At 36.9% G+C, this 16,349-nt stretch overlaps 1 protein-coding gene across 20 annotated transcripts in view; it reads right to left on the bottom strand.

Annotated features, from left to right (window-relative positions):
* The window catches only part of LOC129634294 (DBH-like monooxygenase protein 1), a 326,306-nt gene that overhangs the window by 114,144 nt on the left and 195,813 nt on the right, over window positions 1–16,349 (bottom strand). The window contains exon 7 of one of the 20 annotated variants that reach the window (XR_008705529.1): window positions 11,193–11,407. The exons of 17 other annotated variants lie outside the window; for them this stretch is intronic. The gene's annotated coding sequence lies outside the window, so the exon portion shown is untranslated. Of the gene's footprint in view, window positions 1–11,192; window positions 11,408–16,349 lie in introns of those variants that run through there. 2 more of the 20 variants (XR_008705527.1, XR_008705532.1) reach the window with 2 other exon arrangements.

A 16,349-nucleotide genomic window follows, 5' to 3' on the forward strand; every position in this document is an offset into this window, starting at 1 on the left:
TATCTAAAAAGAAGGGTACGTTTTTTGGGTCTACAATTTAATCATATTGTAATTATGCTTTAATGGAGTTATGTGTGAATCCTGATTATTTTATACATTCCTCCAACCACTACTGTGAGCAGATCAAGAGCAGAGAGTGCCTATCAGAGTGTTGGTCACATAGTAGACATTCTAAAAATGGATCTGATGGAAGGGGAAAAAAAGCTAAGGGATGGAAAATAAGGAAAAATGGAATGAATGTAAACATTTAGCAGTTTCCAATTAACCCTAACACTGTTAATAACTTTCAAAAATATTTGGTTTTTAACTTTTCTGAACTATAGAACATGTGTAATTATAACAAACAATTGACATGGTGAGTGATAAATGATTTTAGAAAGAATACAGAATACTCACGTTGTCAGTTTTGGCATCTCTAACACTGGACATTAAAGTATGAAAGGGAGAACTATGAATTATAATTTTTGAGGAATTCCTTTTCTTAGCTACCCTACGACATAGTTATACTGTTGAAGATTCTATCTATAAAGTAAGTTAAGTTTATAAGATCATTATTTGAGAATTTAAGAAATGAAGACATTTCTGCAGAATTGTCTTAAAGCCTCACATCTACCACCAAATACAGTCTTAATTCAAGGTTGAAAGTATAATTAATTAAATGAAAATGAGGCTTGAAAACTTGATGGCAATGTTAATTTCACATAAAAACACTGAATGTGAGAAACTACCAATGTTTTATAAAGAGCATTAAATATTTTTCTTGTATCTTATAGGCAACATATATATGTATTTTTCTCATGTGTCAGATTTCAGAGAAGTAGTCTTCAGTGATTATCTTTCCACTAAGAAAAAAAAAGGAAAAATAATTCAAGTTCATTTGTATGAAATTTTTCACTATGATATTTTAGGAATTTAAAACCGTTATTCAAATATGGTACAGAATCATGTATATATAGAATTATTATATATTTATATCTAAGTAATTTTCATGAGAGGATATAGTTTAAAAATTGTATTATAAATGAATATAGTTCACAGTAAAATGTCATAATCAATTTATATACTATAAAATTATGATTTATCAACATTGACATATTTCTCAAGGTGGCATATCCTAGAATATTACCAGTTTGGTTCCAGACCACTATGATAAAGCAACTACTGAAATAATGTGAATTGTAAATTTTTTGGTTTCCTAGTGCAAAAGGTTTATGCTTATATTATTCTCTAGTGTATTAAGTGTTCAATAGCATTATGTCTAAAAAATATACATAAATTTAAAACTTTTGATGTTGCTCAGTCACTAAGTCATGTCTGACTCTTCATGACCCTATGGACTCACTTCAGCCTGCCAGGTTCCCCTGTCTGTCACCATCTCCCAGAATTTGCTTAAATGCATGTTCACTGAGTCGGTGATACTATCTAACCATCTCATCCTCCACTGTCTCTTCTCTTTTTGCCTTCAATCTTTCCCAGCATCAGAGTCTTTTTCAATGACTGGCTCTTTGGATCAGGTGGTCAAAGTATTGGAATATCAGTGTCAGTCCTTCCAGTGAATATTCAGGGTTGATTTCCTTTTGGATTAACTGGTTTGATCTCCTTGCTGTCCAAGGGACTCTCAAGAGTCTTCTCCAGTTCAAAAGCATCAATTCTTCAGTCCTTAGCTTTCTTTATGGTCCAAATCTAACATCTGTACATGACTACTGGAAAATCCATAGCTTTGCCTGTATCATATCACTTTGCTGGCAAAGTGATTTACCTGCTTTTTCATATGCTGTGTAGGATTGTCATAGCTTTCCTTCCAAGGAATAAGTGTCTTTTAATTTCATGGCTACAGTCACCATCTGCAGTGATTTTGGAGCCCAAGAAAATAAAATCTGTCACAGCTTCCAATTTTTCCCCTTCTATTTTCCATGAAGTGATGGGACCAGATGACACAATCTTAGTTTTTTAATGTTGACTTTTAAGCCAACTTTTTCACTCTCTTCAGTCACCCTCATCACAAAGCTCTTTAGCTACTCTTCACTTTTTTGCCATTAGAGTGGTTTCATCAACATATCTGAGGTTGTTGATATTTCTCCCAGCAATCTTGATTCCAGCTTGTGATTCATCCACCCTGGCATTTCACATTATGTAATCTGCATATAAGTTAAATAAACAGGGTGACAGTATACAGCCTTGTTATACTCTTCTCTGAATTTTGAACCAGTCAATTTTTTCATGTCCAGTTCTAACTGTTATTTTTGACCTGCAAACAGGTTTCTCAGAAGACAGGTAAGGTGGTCTGATATTCCCATATCTTTAAGAATTTTGCACAGTTTGTTGTGATCCATACAGTCAAAGGTTTTCATTTAGTCAAAGAAGAAGATGTTTTTCTGTAATTCCCTTGTTTTCTTTATGATCCAACAAAAGTTGGCAATTTGATCTCTCATCACTCTGCCTTTTCTAAAACTTGCTTTACATCTGAAGTTCTCAGTTCATGTATTGCTGACACATAAGTTTGAGGATTATGAGCATTACCTTACTAGCATGCAAAAAGAGGTCAATCATGTGGTAGTTTGAACATTCTTTAGCATTGCTCTTCTTTCTTATTACATTCAAAACTGGCTTTTCCAGTTCTGTGGCCACTGGTGAGTTTTCCAAATTTGCTGGCATATTGAATGCAGCACTTTTACAGCATCATCTTTTAGAATTAGAAATAGCTCAGCTGGAATTCCATCACTTCCACTAGCTTTGTTTGTAGTGATGCTTCTTAAGGCCCACTTCACTTCACACTCCAAGATGTCTCACTCTAGGTGAACAACCACACCATCGTGGTTATCCAGGTCATGAAGACCATTTTGGAAAGTTCTTCCATGTATTCTTGCCACCCCTTCCTTATCTATTTTGCTTCTGTTAGGTCCTTACCATTTCTTCCCTTTATTGTGCCTATTATTGCATGAAATGTTCCCTTTATAAATCTCCAATTTTCTTGAAGAGATCTCTAGTCCTTCCTATTCTATTATTTTCCTCTATTTCTTTGCATTGTTCATTTAAGAAGGCCTTCTTACCTCTCCTTGCTTTTCTCTGGAACTTTGCATTCAGAAAGGTATATCTTTTCCTTTCCCTCTTGCTTTTCACTTCTCCTCTTTATTCAGCTATTTGTAAAGCCTCCTCAGACAACCACTTTGTCTTCTTGCATTTCTTCTTCTTTGGGATGGTTTTGGTCACTGCCTATTGTACAATGTTACAAAATCTCCATCCATAGTTCTTCAGGTACTCTGTATACCAGATTTAATCCCTTGAATCTATTCATCACTTCTACTGTATAATCATTAAATATTTGATTTAGGTCATACTGGATGACTAAAAAATGCTAACCATCATTTGAGCCTTCAATAAATAATGGTAGTAGCATCAAAGATCACTGATCACAGATCACCATGGCAAATATACTGATAATTGAAAATATCTGAACTATTTTGAGGATTTCCAAAATGTGACATTGAGTCAAAAAGTGAGCAAATGCTGTTGGAAAAATGACCCTGATAAACTTGCTTACAAAACAGGTCTGCCAAAACATTCAATTTGTAAAAAACACAATTAGCGATGAAATACAATGAAGTGAAGCACAATAAAATGAGGCAAGCCTGTAATTATTTTCTTGTTGAAGAGAGGGAACAGGTATTGGGAAAAGAGCCAGAACAAAAGATAAGTACAATTCTAATCCTGCAGGCATACTGTGTCGTATCAGATATTGTGCTGCTGCTGCTGCTAAGTCACTTCAGTCGTGTCCAATTCTGTGCGACCCCATAGACGGCAGCCCACCAGGCTCCCCGATCCCTGGGATTCTCCAGGCGAGAACACTGGAGTGGGTTGCCATTTCCTCCTCCAATGCATGAAAGGGAAAAGTGAAAGTGAAGTCGCTCAGCTGTGTCCCACTCTTCGCGACCCCATGGACTGCAGACTACCAGGCTCCTCCACCCATGGGATTTTTCAGGCAAGAATACTGAAGTGGGGTTCCATTGCCTTCTCTGATCATATATCGTAATGATGCACTTTTAGGAGTTCTAGTGTCCAGGTTTATACAAAGAAAAATAAGATTTATATCTAATCAAAATACCACCTGACCTTAGATTTTATATCTTAGCTAATTATTGTCTGTCTATAACTAAACTTGGGCTTCCCTGTGGTTCAGTGGCAAAGAATCCACCAGCCAAAACTGGAGACGTGGGTTCAATCCCTGTGTCTGGAAAGTCCCCTGGAAAAGGAAATGGCAACACTCTCCAGCATTCTTAGTAGTGTCTATAACATTTTATCTGCACATCTTATCAAAATTTAACACTAAATAGTATCAGTTAATAGTCATTTTCTGTTTGTATAGCCTAAAGACCATCCCCAAGAAAAAGAAAAGCAAAATGGCTGTCTGGGGAGGCCTTACAAATAGCTGTGAAAAGAAGAGAAGAGAAAAGCAAAGGAGAAACGGAAAGACATACTCATTTGAATGCAGAGTTCCAAAGAATAGCAAGGAGAGATAAGAAAGCCTTCCTCAGTGATCAATGCAAAGAAATAGAGCAAAACAATAGAATGGGAAAGACTAGAGATCTCTTCAAGAAAATTAGAGATAACAAAGGAACATTTCATGCAACGATGGGCTCAATAAAGGACAGAAATGGTGTGGACCTAACAGAAGCAGAAGATATTAAGAAGAGGTGGCAAGAATACACAGAAGAACTGTACAAATAAAATCTTCACAACCGAGATAATCACGAAGGTGTGATCACTCCTACTCACCTAGAGCCAGACATCTTGGAATGTGAAGTCAGGTGGGCCTTAGGAAGCATCACTACGAACAAAGCTGGTGGAGGCGAAGGAATTCCATTGAGGTATTTCAAAATCTAAAAGATGATGCTGTGAAAGTGCTGCCCTCAATATGCCAGCAAATTTGGAAAAGTCAGCAGTGGCCACAGGACTGGAAAAGGTCAGTTTTCATTCCAATCCCAAAGAAAGGCAATGCCAAAGAATGCTCAAACTACCACACAATTGCACTCATCTCACACACTAGTAAAGTAATGCTCAAAATTCTTCAAGCCAGGCTTCAGCAATATGTGAACTGTGAACTTCCTGATGTTCAAGCTGGTTTTAGAAAAGGCAGAGAAACCAGAGATCAAATTGCCAACATCTGCTACATCATCGAAAAAGCAAGAGAGTTCCAGAAAAACATCTACTTCTGCTTTATTGACTATGCCAAAGCCTTTGACTGTGTGGATCACAATAAAATGTGGAAAATTCTGAAAGAGATGGGAATACCGGACCACCTGACATGTCTTTTGAGAAACCTGTATGCAGGTCAGGATGCAACAGTTAAAACTGGACATGGAACAACACACTGTTCCAAATAGAAAATGGAGTACATCAAGGCTGTATATTGTCACCCTGCTTATTTAACTTATATGCAGAGCACATCATGAGAAACGCTGGGCTGGAGGAAGCAAAATCTGGAATCAAGATTGCTGGGAGAAATATCAATAACCTCATATATTCAGATGACACCACCCTTATGGCAGAAAGTGAAGAAGAACTAAAGAGCCTCTTGATGAAAGTGAAAGAGGAGAGTGAAAAAATTGGCTTAAAGCTCAACTTTCGGAAAATGAAGATCATGGCATCTGGTCCCATCACTTCATTGCAAATAGATGGAGAAGTAGTGTCAGACATTATTTATGGGGGCTCCAAAATCACTGCGGATGGTGATTGCAGCCATGAAATTAAGACACTTACTCCTTGGAAGGAAAGTTATGACCAACCTAGACAGTGTATTAAAAAGCAGAGACACGACTTTGCCAACAAAGGTCCATCTAGTCAAGGGTCATCAGGTCCATCATCTGCTATGATTTTTCCAGCAGTCATGTATGGATGTGAGAGTTGGACTATAAAGAAAGCTGAGAACTGAAGAATTGATGCTTTTGAACTGTGGTGTTGGAGAAGACTCTTGAGAGTCCCTTGAACTACAAGGAGATCCAACCAGTCCATCCTAAAGGATATCAGTCCTGGGTGTTCATTGGAGGGACTGATGTTGAAGCTAAAACTCCAATACTTTGGCCACCTGATATGAAGAGCTGACTCATTTGAAAAGACCCTGATGATGGGAAAGATTGAGGGCAAGAGGAGAAGGGGATGACAGAGGATGAAATGGTTGGATGGCCTCACCGACACAATGGAAATGAGTTTGGGTGGACTCTGGTAGTTGGTGATGGACAGGGAGGCCTGGCGTATTGAGGTTCATGGGGTTGCAAAGAGTCAGACACAACTGAGCGACTGAACTGAAGTAAAGAGAAAAAAAGAATAGAATAAAATTATATGCTGACACACAGATATTGACTTTCATATGTATAGGTAGACAGTCAGATCAGAGATCAGTCACTCAGTCATGTCCGACTCTTTGCGACCCCATGAATCGCAGCACACCAGGCCTCCCTGTCCATCACCAGCTCCCGGAGTTCACTCAGACTCACGTCCATCGAGTCAGTGATGGCATCCAGCCATCTCATCCTCTGTTGTCCCCTTCTCCTCCTGCCCCCAATCCCTCCCAGGATCAGAGTCTTTTCCAATGAGTCAACTCTTCACATGAGGTGACCAAAGTACTGGAGTTTCAGCTTTAGTATCATTCCTTCCAAAGAAATCCCAGGGCTCATCTCCTTCAGAATGGACTGGTTGGATCTCCTTGCAGACTCCTCTCAAGAGTCTTCTCCAACACCACAGTTCAAAAGCATCAATTCTTTGGTGCTCAGCCTTCTTCACAGTCCAACTCTCACATCCATACATGACCACAAGAAAAACCATAGCCTTGACTAGACGAACCTTTGTTGGCAAAGTAATGTCTCTGCTTTTGAATATGCTATCTAGATTGGTCATAACTTTCCTTCCAAGGAGCAAGCGTCTTTTAATTTCATGGCTGCAGTCACCATCTGCAGTGATTTTGGAGCCCAGAAAACTAAGTCTGACACTGTTTCCCCATCTATTTCCCATGAAGTGATGGAACCGGATGCCATGATCTTCGTTTTCTGAATGTTGAGCTTTAAGCCAACTTTTTCACTCTCCACTTTCACTTTCATCAAGAAGCTTTTGAGTTCCTCTTCACTTTCTGCCATAAGGGTGGTGTCATCTGCATATCTGAGGTTATTGATATTTCTCCCAGCAATCTTGATTCCAGCTTGTGCTTCTTCCAGTCCAGCGTTTCTCATGATGTACTCGGCATATAAGTTAAATAAGCAGGTTGACAATATACAGCCTTGATGAACTCCTTTTCCTATTTGGAACCAGTCTGTTGTTCTATGTCCAGTTCTAACTGTTGCTTCCTGACCTGCATACAAATTTCTCAAGAGGCAGATCAGGTGGTCTCGTATTCCCATCTCTTCAAGAGATGGGAATACCACCGTAGACACAGTCTACCACAGTAGACAGTGGTTAAAGAAGCCACCTGCCAATGCAAGAGATGCAAGAAACATGGGTTTAATCTTTGGGTTGGGAAGAACCCTGGAGTAAGATATGGCAACCCACTCCAGTATTCTTGCATGGAGAATGCCATGGGCAGAGAAGCCTGGTGGGCTACAGTTCATGGGGTTGCAAAGAGTCAGACACAACTGCACATACACAGATACACACACACACACACACACACACACACACACACTATAAAATCACATGAAAGAATTTACTGGCATAATGCAAGGAACTACAGGTTCTGGGACACCCAGGTTTCAGATAAAAAAGAAGACTTTACTTACAAGCAATCTTATTATATGACAACCATAAATTGTGTTCAGATAATGTTTGGGATGTGCTGTTAGTCACTCAGTCATGTCCAACTCTTTGTCACCCCGTGGACTGTAGCCTGTCAGGCTCCTCTGTCCATGGAATTCTCCAGGCAAGAATACTGGAGTGGGTATCTATTCCCTTCTCCAGGGGATCTTCTCAACCCAGGAATAAAACTCGGTTTCTCCTGCATGCAGGCAGATTTTTTACCATCTGAGCCACCAGGAAAGTCCCTAGTTTTTATGGAAAAAAATGAGAAATAACCTGCAGTATCTTATTTTTTTGATGCTAAGTTTTTAATTTTAATTTCTGATTATCTCTGGGCATGAAGGGCTTTTAAAAAAAGTTAATTGTGTATGGACTTTGGTACCTGACATGCTCCAAGTCAGAGAGAGTTGCTGTTATTCAGTCACTAAGTCATATCCAACTCTTTTTGGCCCAATGGAAGGCAGCATGCTAGGCTCCACTGTCCTTCACTAACTTCTGGAGTTTATTCAAATTCATATCCATCGAGTCGGTGATACTATCTAACCATCTCATCTCTCTGCGGTTCCCTTCTCTTTTTGCCTTCAGTCTTTCCCAGCATTGGGGTCTTTTCCAATGAGTTGGCTCTTTGCATCACATGGCCAAGGTATTGGAGCTTCACTAAGTTTAAAAATGTTAGTTTGACTTTTCTATGTGTTATCTCAAATGGACTCTTAAAAACAAATGAATCTCCGAAATATGTCTTTAATATTAGGTATTTTTGTAGACTGTTGGAGAATCTCTTTGGGGCAATGTTGTTTATAGAGGTGGCAATGATAAGTTTTATAAATGTGTACGAGGCTAACCTTTTTAATTTCTTTTTTGTTTTTTATTTTGTATATACTATTGCATGATAGTTGCCTCTTCTGCTTATACTTAAAGCTACTTTTTAAAATGGGAAATAATGTAATCAAGAACAATAGTAAATTCTAAGCTGTTACTCAAATGGAAAAATGCTGTTTTTTCCATTGTAATTGAAAGTGCATTGATGATTACTGAATTCACCAGGAAACATTAGTCTATTATAAGCATTTCTTTGAGATTTGTGAAACGGGTTTATTTGACCAAAGCATGCATGAAAGTTAACATATTTTAGCAAAAGATCACATTAGAGTGGGACTATTCCAGACTGGGAAAGAATTTTCAATATTTGAATAATTGTGAACAGTAAATTAGAGAATAGGCCAGTGTTAGATAAAATTTGAGTGGGATTGATGCTGTATCTATAAATTAATGGAGCTATGCAGACATGGTGAAAAGGACTATTAATATTTCAGACAACATAGAACAGGTTGTCTGCCAAGTATGCAATTCCCTTGGAATCCCTCTCTTTTTTTGTATATATGGACATATATTTGATTGCTAATAATAGTGATATAATTTTGTTATTTTCTCTCTTCCTCTTATTCTGTTTCTCTCTCTACAAATTATTTCTATGAGGAGAGAGAAAAGTATAAACCAATGACTGGCAAAAATGCCACAGCTTTATCTATAATTTATGGACAGAGTGTATGTCAGATTACCTCTTAGCTTTAATAATTGTAAAATGAAACTATTCATTTCCTTATTGGTAAAGACTTTCTAAAACCTTAATGAATTGGTGTTTCTCTTACACACTAAAACCTAGGTTAAAACAAAAATCCTCTGTGACTGTCGCCTTATCTTTAGTTCTGAGAATTCCCATTGAGATATTAATACTTGGTACAATAGGATTATTGACAATCAGAAGCATAGATGGCTGAAAGGCAGAAAAAACAGATAAATATTAAATGCTTTTCAAAAAGTAAAAGGTGAAGAATAAGAGAGTAGTAAAAGTAAAGTTAATAAAAACTTGAGAGAACAAAAGTGAAGTAATGGTATAAAGTGGTTACAAGGCTTAAATCATTATTTCAAGATTCATTTCATAAGATAAAATATTGAAATATTTCTTTGAATATAAGAATAGGATAGAGGAATGGGCAAGGATCAATCCAGAAATTGCCAATGCACACTCTCAGGGTTAAATTTTTAATAGGTATGTGGCTGTTTACCAATAGGAAGAACAGCACTGTTTCCAGGTACCTCACTGGCAACTGCCCAGATGGTGTAGTTTTAAAGAATCTGCCTGCCAGTGCAGTAGACACAGAGACAGGTTCAACCCCTGGGTCAGGAGGATGTCTTGGAGTAGTGAATGGCAACTCACTCAAGTATTCTTACCTGAAAAATCCCAAGGAGAGAGAACCCTAGTAGGCTATTTGTTGAGCAAATAGAGGTTAAATTATTTCAGTGGTATTTACTATCCAAAGTATATCATATTTAGTATCATTTTTATCTTCTAGATTTACCTTTAAAAATGATTATTTATTGCTAACTTGAGTTAGTAGATATACAACTACCAGAATAGGTATTTCGTTGAATAAGTTCAATGGAAGTAAATGAACTCTAAAAGCTCTGTTTTAGATTTTCAGAAATATTATTTCCTATGTATACCTGCTATATTTCCTCTTTCTAACACATTACAGAACCCTAGATTAAATTTAACTGTGGGTTTTAAAATGTAGTTTACATAAAAACAATTGATTAATGACTAAAAAAAAAGTGTAGTTTAACTTTTGATTGAATCAATCAGTATAATTGATTGAGTGAACCAAAATTATCTATACTGGACACTCCCAAAATTACCAGTTGCCAAATTATTCCATGGTTAATTAAAATATCATTGGTATGAATTTTACACAGGAGTCATCAATATACTGAAGGGTTTTTCATATAATTTTCTTACTGATGAGTCACAAACTTTACTGTAATTACCAGAAATATGAGTGGCTGTGCCTGATCTAAGTATAGGATGAGTTTTTTGTAAGATTGAAGGGAAATGGTTGAAATAATTTTCTTCCACTAAATTCATTAGAAAGAAGATTTAGACCTTATTGGTTTGTATTTGCCAATTAACCCTATATTAAATCATAGTTATGTTTTTATTTTAATATGATATATATTATTTAGATCTAGTGTAGTCTATCAGTCATGTGCAACCCTTTGTGACCTCATGGACTGTAGCCCGCCAGGGTCCTCTGTCCATGGAATTCTCCAGGCAAGAACATGGGAGTGGGTTGCCATTCCCTTCTCCAGGACATCTTCCTGACCCAAGGATCGAATCCAAGTCTCCTGCATTGCAGGCAAATTCTTACCATCTAATTTAGCATAAATGCCTCATACAATCCACAGAAACTGGAAAAATATTTTAATGTTTACAAAATATTTATGATTAGGATGTAGTGAGTTAAAAATAACCCTGCATTGAGATTAAAAATCTAGTTTATAATTCTTCCTCTATATTAACATGTATTTCTTTTTTAATAATGGCACTTACCTCAAGAATTGTTCCGTGTATAAAATGGAATGTGCTGTGCTAAGTTGCTTCAGTTGTGTCTGACTCTTTGATCTCGTGGACTGTAGGCCACCAGGCTCCTCTATCCATGGGATTCTCCAGGCAAGGATACTGGAGTGGGTTGTCATGCCCTCCTCCAGGGGCTCTTCCCAACCCAGGGATTGAACCTGAGTCTCATATGTCTCCTGCATTGGCAGGCTGGATCTATACCACTAGTTCCACCTGGGAAGTTCAGTATAAAATGGTATAATACAAGCTAAAGGCATAATTGTGTTATATGTTCAACAAATGCTAGTTTTAAAAATTATTTTGCAGCTAATATTGTTTCACTTTTATACTTTTCTTATTTTTTAACTGTAACATGAGTGTTTGTACTCTCTAACATTATCTGTTTTCTTGAAGTTCTATTGTGCTTGTGCTGTGAGCTATATAAACGCTGGCCTACTAGCTTTTGAGATAGTGAGATGTAAGTCTCTGGGTCTTTTTCTAACTGGCAGCAGAAGTCACTTTTCCTTACTGCTAAATATTCTCATGCATTGCAAGGAAAACATCTTATAAGCTGTAGTTTTGTGAATTTCTCATTAGAATAAAATTTAAATTTATGAAATCCCACTGCTTAGCATTTGATCAGGAAAAAACATTTAGTTGAGGTGAATGTTTACCTTGCTATTCTATAAAACTATTACAATTTAAAATATCTGCTCTCATTTGCTTAATACAAAATGGATGCTAAATGTGTGGGAGAGTTGAGATTGATACTTGCTTCACTTCTACCTATTAAGATAAGAAACTTCTGAGACGTGTATTTATTCAATGGTTCTTCTAAGAGTCACTACACCCAAAATGCTGTGAAGGATGTGTGGCAAGACAAATGAAAGAATATTATAATAGAAGTAAAGGCAAGTGATAGGGGTTAGAAATGCAATTACAGAGGTTTTCCAACCTAGATGAGAAATGCTTTTCCAACTTGGGAAAAGTGACAAAGAAGAAAGGAAATAAATAAAGCAACTGAAGAAAGTTGACACAAATGTGGTACCACATCACATAGAAAAATCAATAAGAATTCTTTTATATAAAGCTATAGGCAGTGATGCACTTACATATTACACTCTATGTCAAGTACAGCAAATCTCCATAAATATTAACCAGGGAAACTGGCAGTAGAGCAATAGCAACTATCCTGGAATGGAATCTGGGCTATTTTCAGTGCATCTATTTTCCATATAAGAGGAAAAGAATTAGAGTTTCCTTATTCTCCATCTGAAAGGAAAGGGATTAAAGCATATGCCAAATGCAGATATATCCAGTCCAGTTCTAGGAGAGGATTAAATAAGCAAAGTAAGTTCATAGAATCATGTAATTTAAGAAGGGACAATAAAAATCAAATTACTGTTTATTATATGCTAAATATCAGGTGTTATGAGTTTTATGAGAAAATAAGTATTTAATGACATAACTAGTATAGCAGAAAGTCTGGGAGTCAAGGCTCTAGGGCAAGGTAACTTATTCTCTTTGATCCTTATTATAAAATTTACAAAATTGGAGGAGAAGTTGTAAAATGTGTCATTCCCCTAAAAAATTTATACTTTGGAGACAGAGATTAACTTGAAATAATATCTCCTAAATCCTCTTCAATATTCTTCATTAATCACCCCTAAAATTAGAATATGAGTGAGCTTCATTATCTGTCAAATAACTCTAAATAATGTAAACCTGACATTTTTGTATGCTGTATGAGCAAAGGTAACTATTTTGTTATGTTCATATATTTATTAGTGGATCTTTAATTTAGTGGTTAAAGTATATTTAGGACATAAACTACAATAAACCCCCACAAAAACTAAAACATAAAGGAAAAGTTTAAAACCATACATTCAGGAGAAATGTAGCCATGTCATTGTTAAAACAACAGCAATGACATGCGTGTGGGTGACTCATGGTAGGAACAAGAGAAGCAGGGGAGAGTTCAGAATCCCTACAGCTGACTGGTTCACCTAGGCTCTCATACAGACTAGCTAAACACCACAAAAAGAGTCAATTTTCTTGTATTCCAAAGGAAGTTAAAGGAAAACTATGAATCAGAAAATGAATAAAATAAATAGTGCAACAAATAGAATTTATCAGAAAATGTATTGAAGTAAGGCAAATAATAGGGACAAGGAGGAAGAGGCAGTGCAGAAACTAGAAAAACCCAGGATGGAATATTCACAAAAGTACTCTTAACATACGGCCTGTCTTTTTCCCCTATTGAGACTTCGGAAAGGTGTGTGCCACCATCTCACTGAATGGTTTTCGACTGAATTGATTTTGTAAGTGAGAGCGAAGGAGAATTTAGACACTACTTGGAAACCTTTCATTTTTTTCCTTCCCCTAAATCTTCGCTAAACTAGCTTTCTTGCTGAAGACTTCCCTTTGCCTTTCCTTTCACTTATATGAAACACATGTATCATTCAACACTAAGTGCCAAGGCCAACATCAAAGTGGAATCTCATTTTCTACTTGAAAATCCTTATATTTTTCTAATTTAATGGAAAACAATTTGATATATATATATATATATATATATATTAGAAGTTAGAATGCTTCTATAATTTTCCAGTCTAAGTCCTTTTGTCTATTACAGCTGATTAAATTCTATTTCCACATATGTGATAACATTCAATACTTAATTTAAAAAATCACACTGTCCTGTCTTCATGGATAGAGTGTGTACCTGTCCATTTCTTGACTTTGGATTTAATCAAATGAGTTATTCTGGGCAATGTGATTTTAGTAGGCATGATGGAAATAGATTCTCCAAATGTGTGTGTGAGCAGTCAGTACACCCTCTTGTGTAACTTTCACTGAGGAAAAGAGTTCCCTCTAGGTAGCCATTGCCTCTTCAACATAGGCCTCAAAATTAAAAGTCAGAGTAGACCAGACCACAAGTTGCAACCATAAGGAGGCCAGAGCTAACTTGTAGCTGACCCACAGATACATGAAAAAGAAAATCTAAGTGTTAGTTGTCACTGAAATTTGATGATTGTTTATTAAGCAAGTATTAATAGAGAACATTCCTTTTGCTAAGTAGAGAGCCTTGAGATAATCAATTCTATAGAGGAAAAATAAATTAGTGATAAGGCATAGAAATGAGGATGAGAAGATAGAATTAAATATTTAAATAAGGAAGTCAGAAATGGTTGCATAATAATGATAATATTGCAAGTTGTTGAGGAAATGAGCCATGTATATACCTGTGGGGACAGAATTTCCAGACAGAAGAATGGTAGGAACAAAAATTCTGAAGCTAGAATGTGCCAACCATATTTAAGTGACAGCAAAGAGGTAAGTAGAGCAGGGAGACACATCTAAAGGCATTAGGTTCACTCTAAATTATATAGGATATCACTGGGGGATTTTTTAAAGTATTTGTGGAATGAAATATGAGATTTATCTTTTAAAATAATTGCACTGTCTGCTTTGTTGAGAACTGAGTGAAGGGTGGAAAGCTAAAGCATCAGTAACCAGGCTGGTTAGGAAGCTACAGAAATAGTTCAGAAGACAGTTAAAGATCGCCTAAACCAGTAGAGCAAAGGTGTTCCATGTCAGAAATATTCAACCTCTGGATATTTTGAAGGCACAGCTTTAAATATTTTCTCATTAATTTTGATGTGAAGTATAAAAAAAAATGGGAGTAGCAATAATAATTCTAAGCCGACTGGGGAAAAAAAAAAAAAAAAAACTGTAAAGTGAAGCTGCTACTCACCAAAATAGGAAAGGCAATGCAGGGAGCATTGACAGCAGAAATCACCAGAAAACACTGAACATAGCATGCATTGAAGTGATATGTTTGCAAAAAGATATTGAGTGGAGAATTTTACTGATGCCCTGCAAAACAGTGCTGGAAACCACAGTAATAAACAGTGCATTCTAGACCCTGATGCCAGGAAAGACAGGGCAGGATAAGAAGGGGGTGACAGAGGTGAGATGATTGGAAGGCACCATCAACTCAATGGCCATGAGTTTGAGCAAACTCAGGGAGATAGAAAAGAACAGTGAAGCCTGGTATGCTTCAGTCCATGGGGTCACAAAGAGTTGGACATGACTGAGCAACTGAACAACAACAAGATGCTCCATACTTTTAAAAAGTTAATTCATAAATAAAGTCAGATACCACTTTCCAGGGCTTATATACCAGACCAAACCTCTTTCTCAGTGAATGCCCTTTTTCCTACTGCTGTGCTCCTAAACTCCATTCCACTCCTCACTAGGATGTCTGATCAAAATAAAATAAAGACAAGGAGAAAAGAGGGAAAATCTGGGTTACTACTGGTGAGTAAATTGATGTTATAAATAAAGTAATTTTACTCTCCCTGCCAATTTGGAACAAAAGTAGCATTCTTTCCTCTCCAATCAGAGTGACAAGAATTTACAGGTAGAGATTCACATTTAAAGACACAGACACTGGACCTTCTTGCAAGGTAGGAGACTGGTATCTCATTTCCCTACTAGAAGCTTACTGGGCCAGTGAATTTCATAATCTCCCTTGTGTTATTATAATAACAAAATAAGCTCTTTGCATAACTTGACACATGTTACTGGATTTGGTGTTTAGTGATTTTTTTTAAGGAGGTGTGGCTTGACAGAAGCTTAAGCAGAGGAACAGTAAGATTCCATGCTAAGATTCTTATTCTTAAGAACTTTTTCTACCAGGAATAAAGTAATGAGAAGCACTCAGTGGTTCCTTTGGCTCCATGTTTGAACATGAAAGTTAAAGATGGACATGGGACTGTCTAAGGGTCAGCTGCACCAGGAAAAGTGGCATGATACCCAAAGATAGTTTACAATGAACCATTGTTGGAGTGATGTTGAGATAAAGTTGATCGTTTGTTAGAGGGCTCCTCACAGAAAGCAGGAACTAGGGTAAAGCTGAACATATCTCCCAGAAATTTATGAACGTTGTGGTCTGAGGCCACTAGGAGGAGACATAAACAAAGCTTGCCAAATTCACCAAACCAAAGATAAACAGAATGAATGAAGTTACCTGCCTACTCTATTGTTCTTCCTAAGTGTCAATCTGTCAAGCTCAGAATAGTAAGAAATTTCAAAACAGAGAGGATGACCATGTAAGAATCAGACCATGATACCCTTCTTCTTCCTGGGCAGGGTGCTGGGGTAGGAGGAG

The sequence above is a fragment of the Bubalus kerabau genome, chromosome 19 (genome assembly GCF_029407905.1).
Source record: "Bubalus kerabau isolate K-KA32 ecotype Philippines breed swamp buffalo chromosome 19, PCC_UOA_SB_1v2, whole genome shotgun sequence".
Taxonomy (NCBI): domain Eukaryota; kingdom Metazoa; phylum Chordata; class Mammalia; order Artiodactyla; family Bovidae; genus Bubalus; species Bubalus kerabau.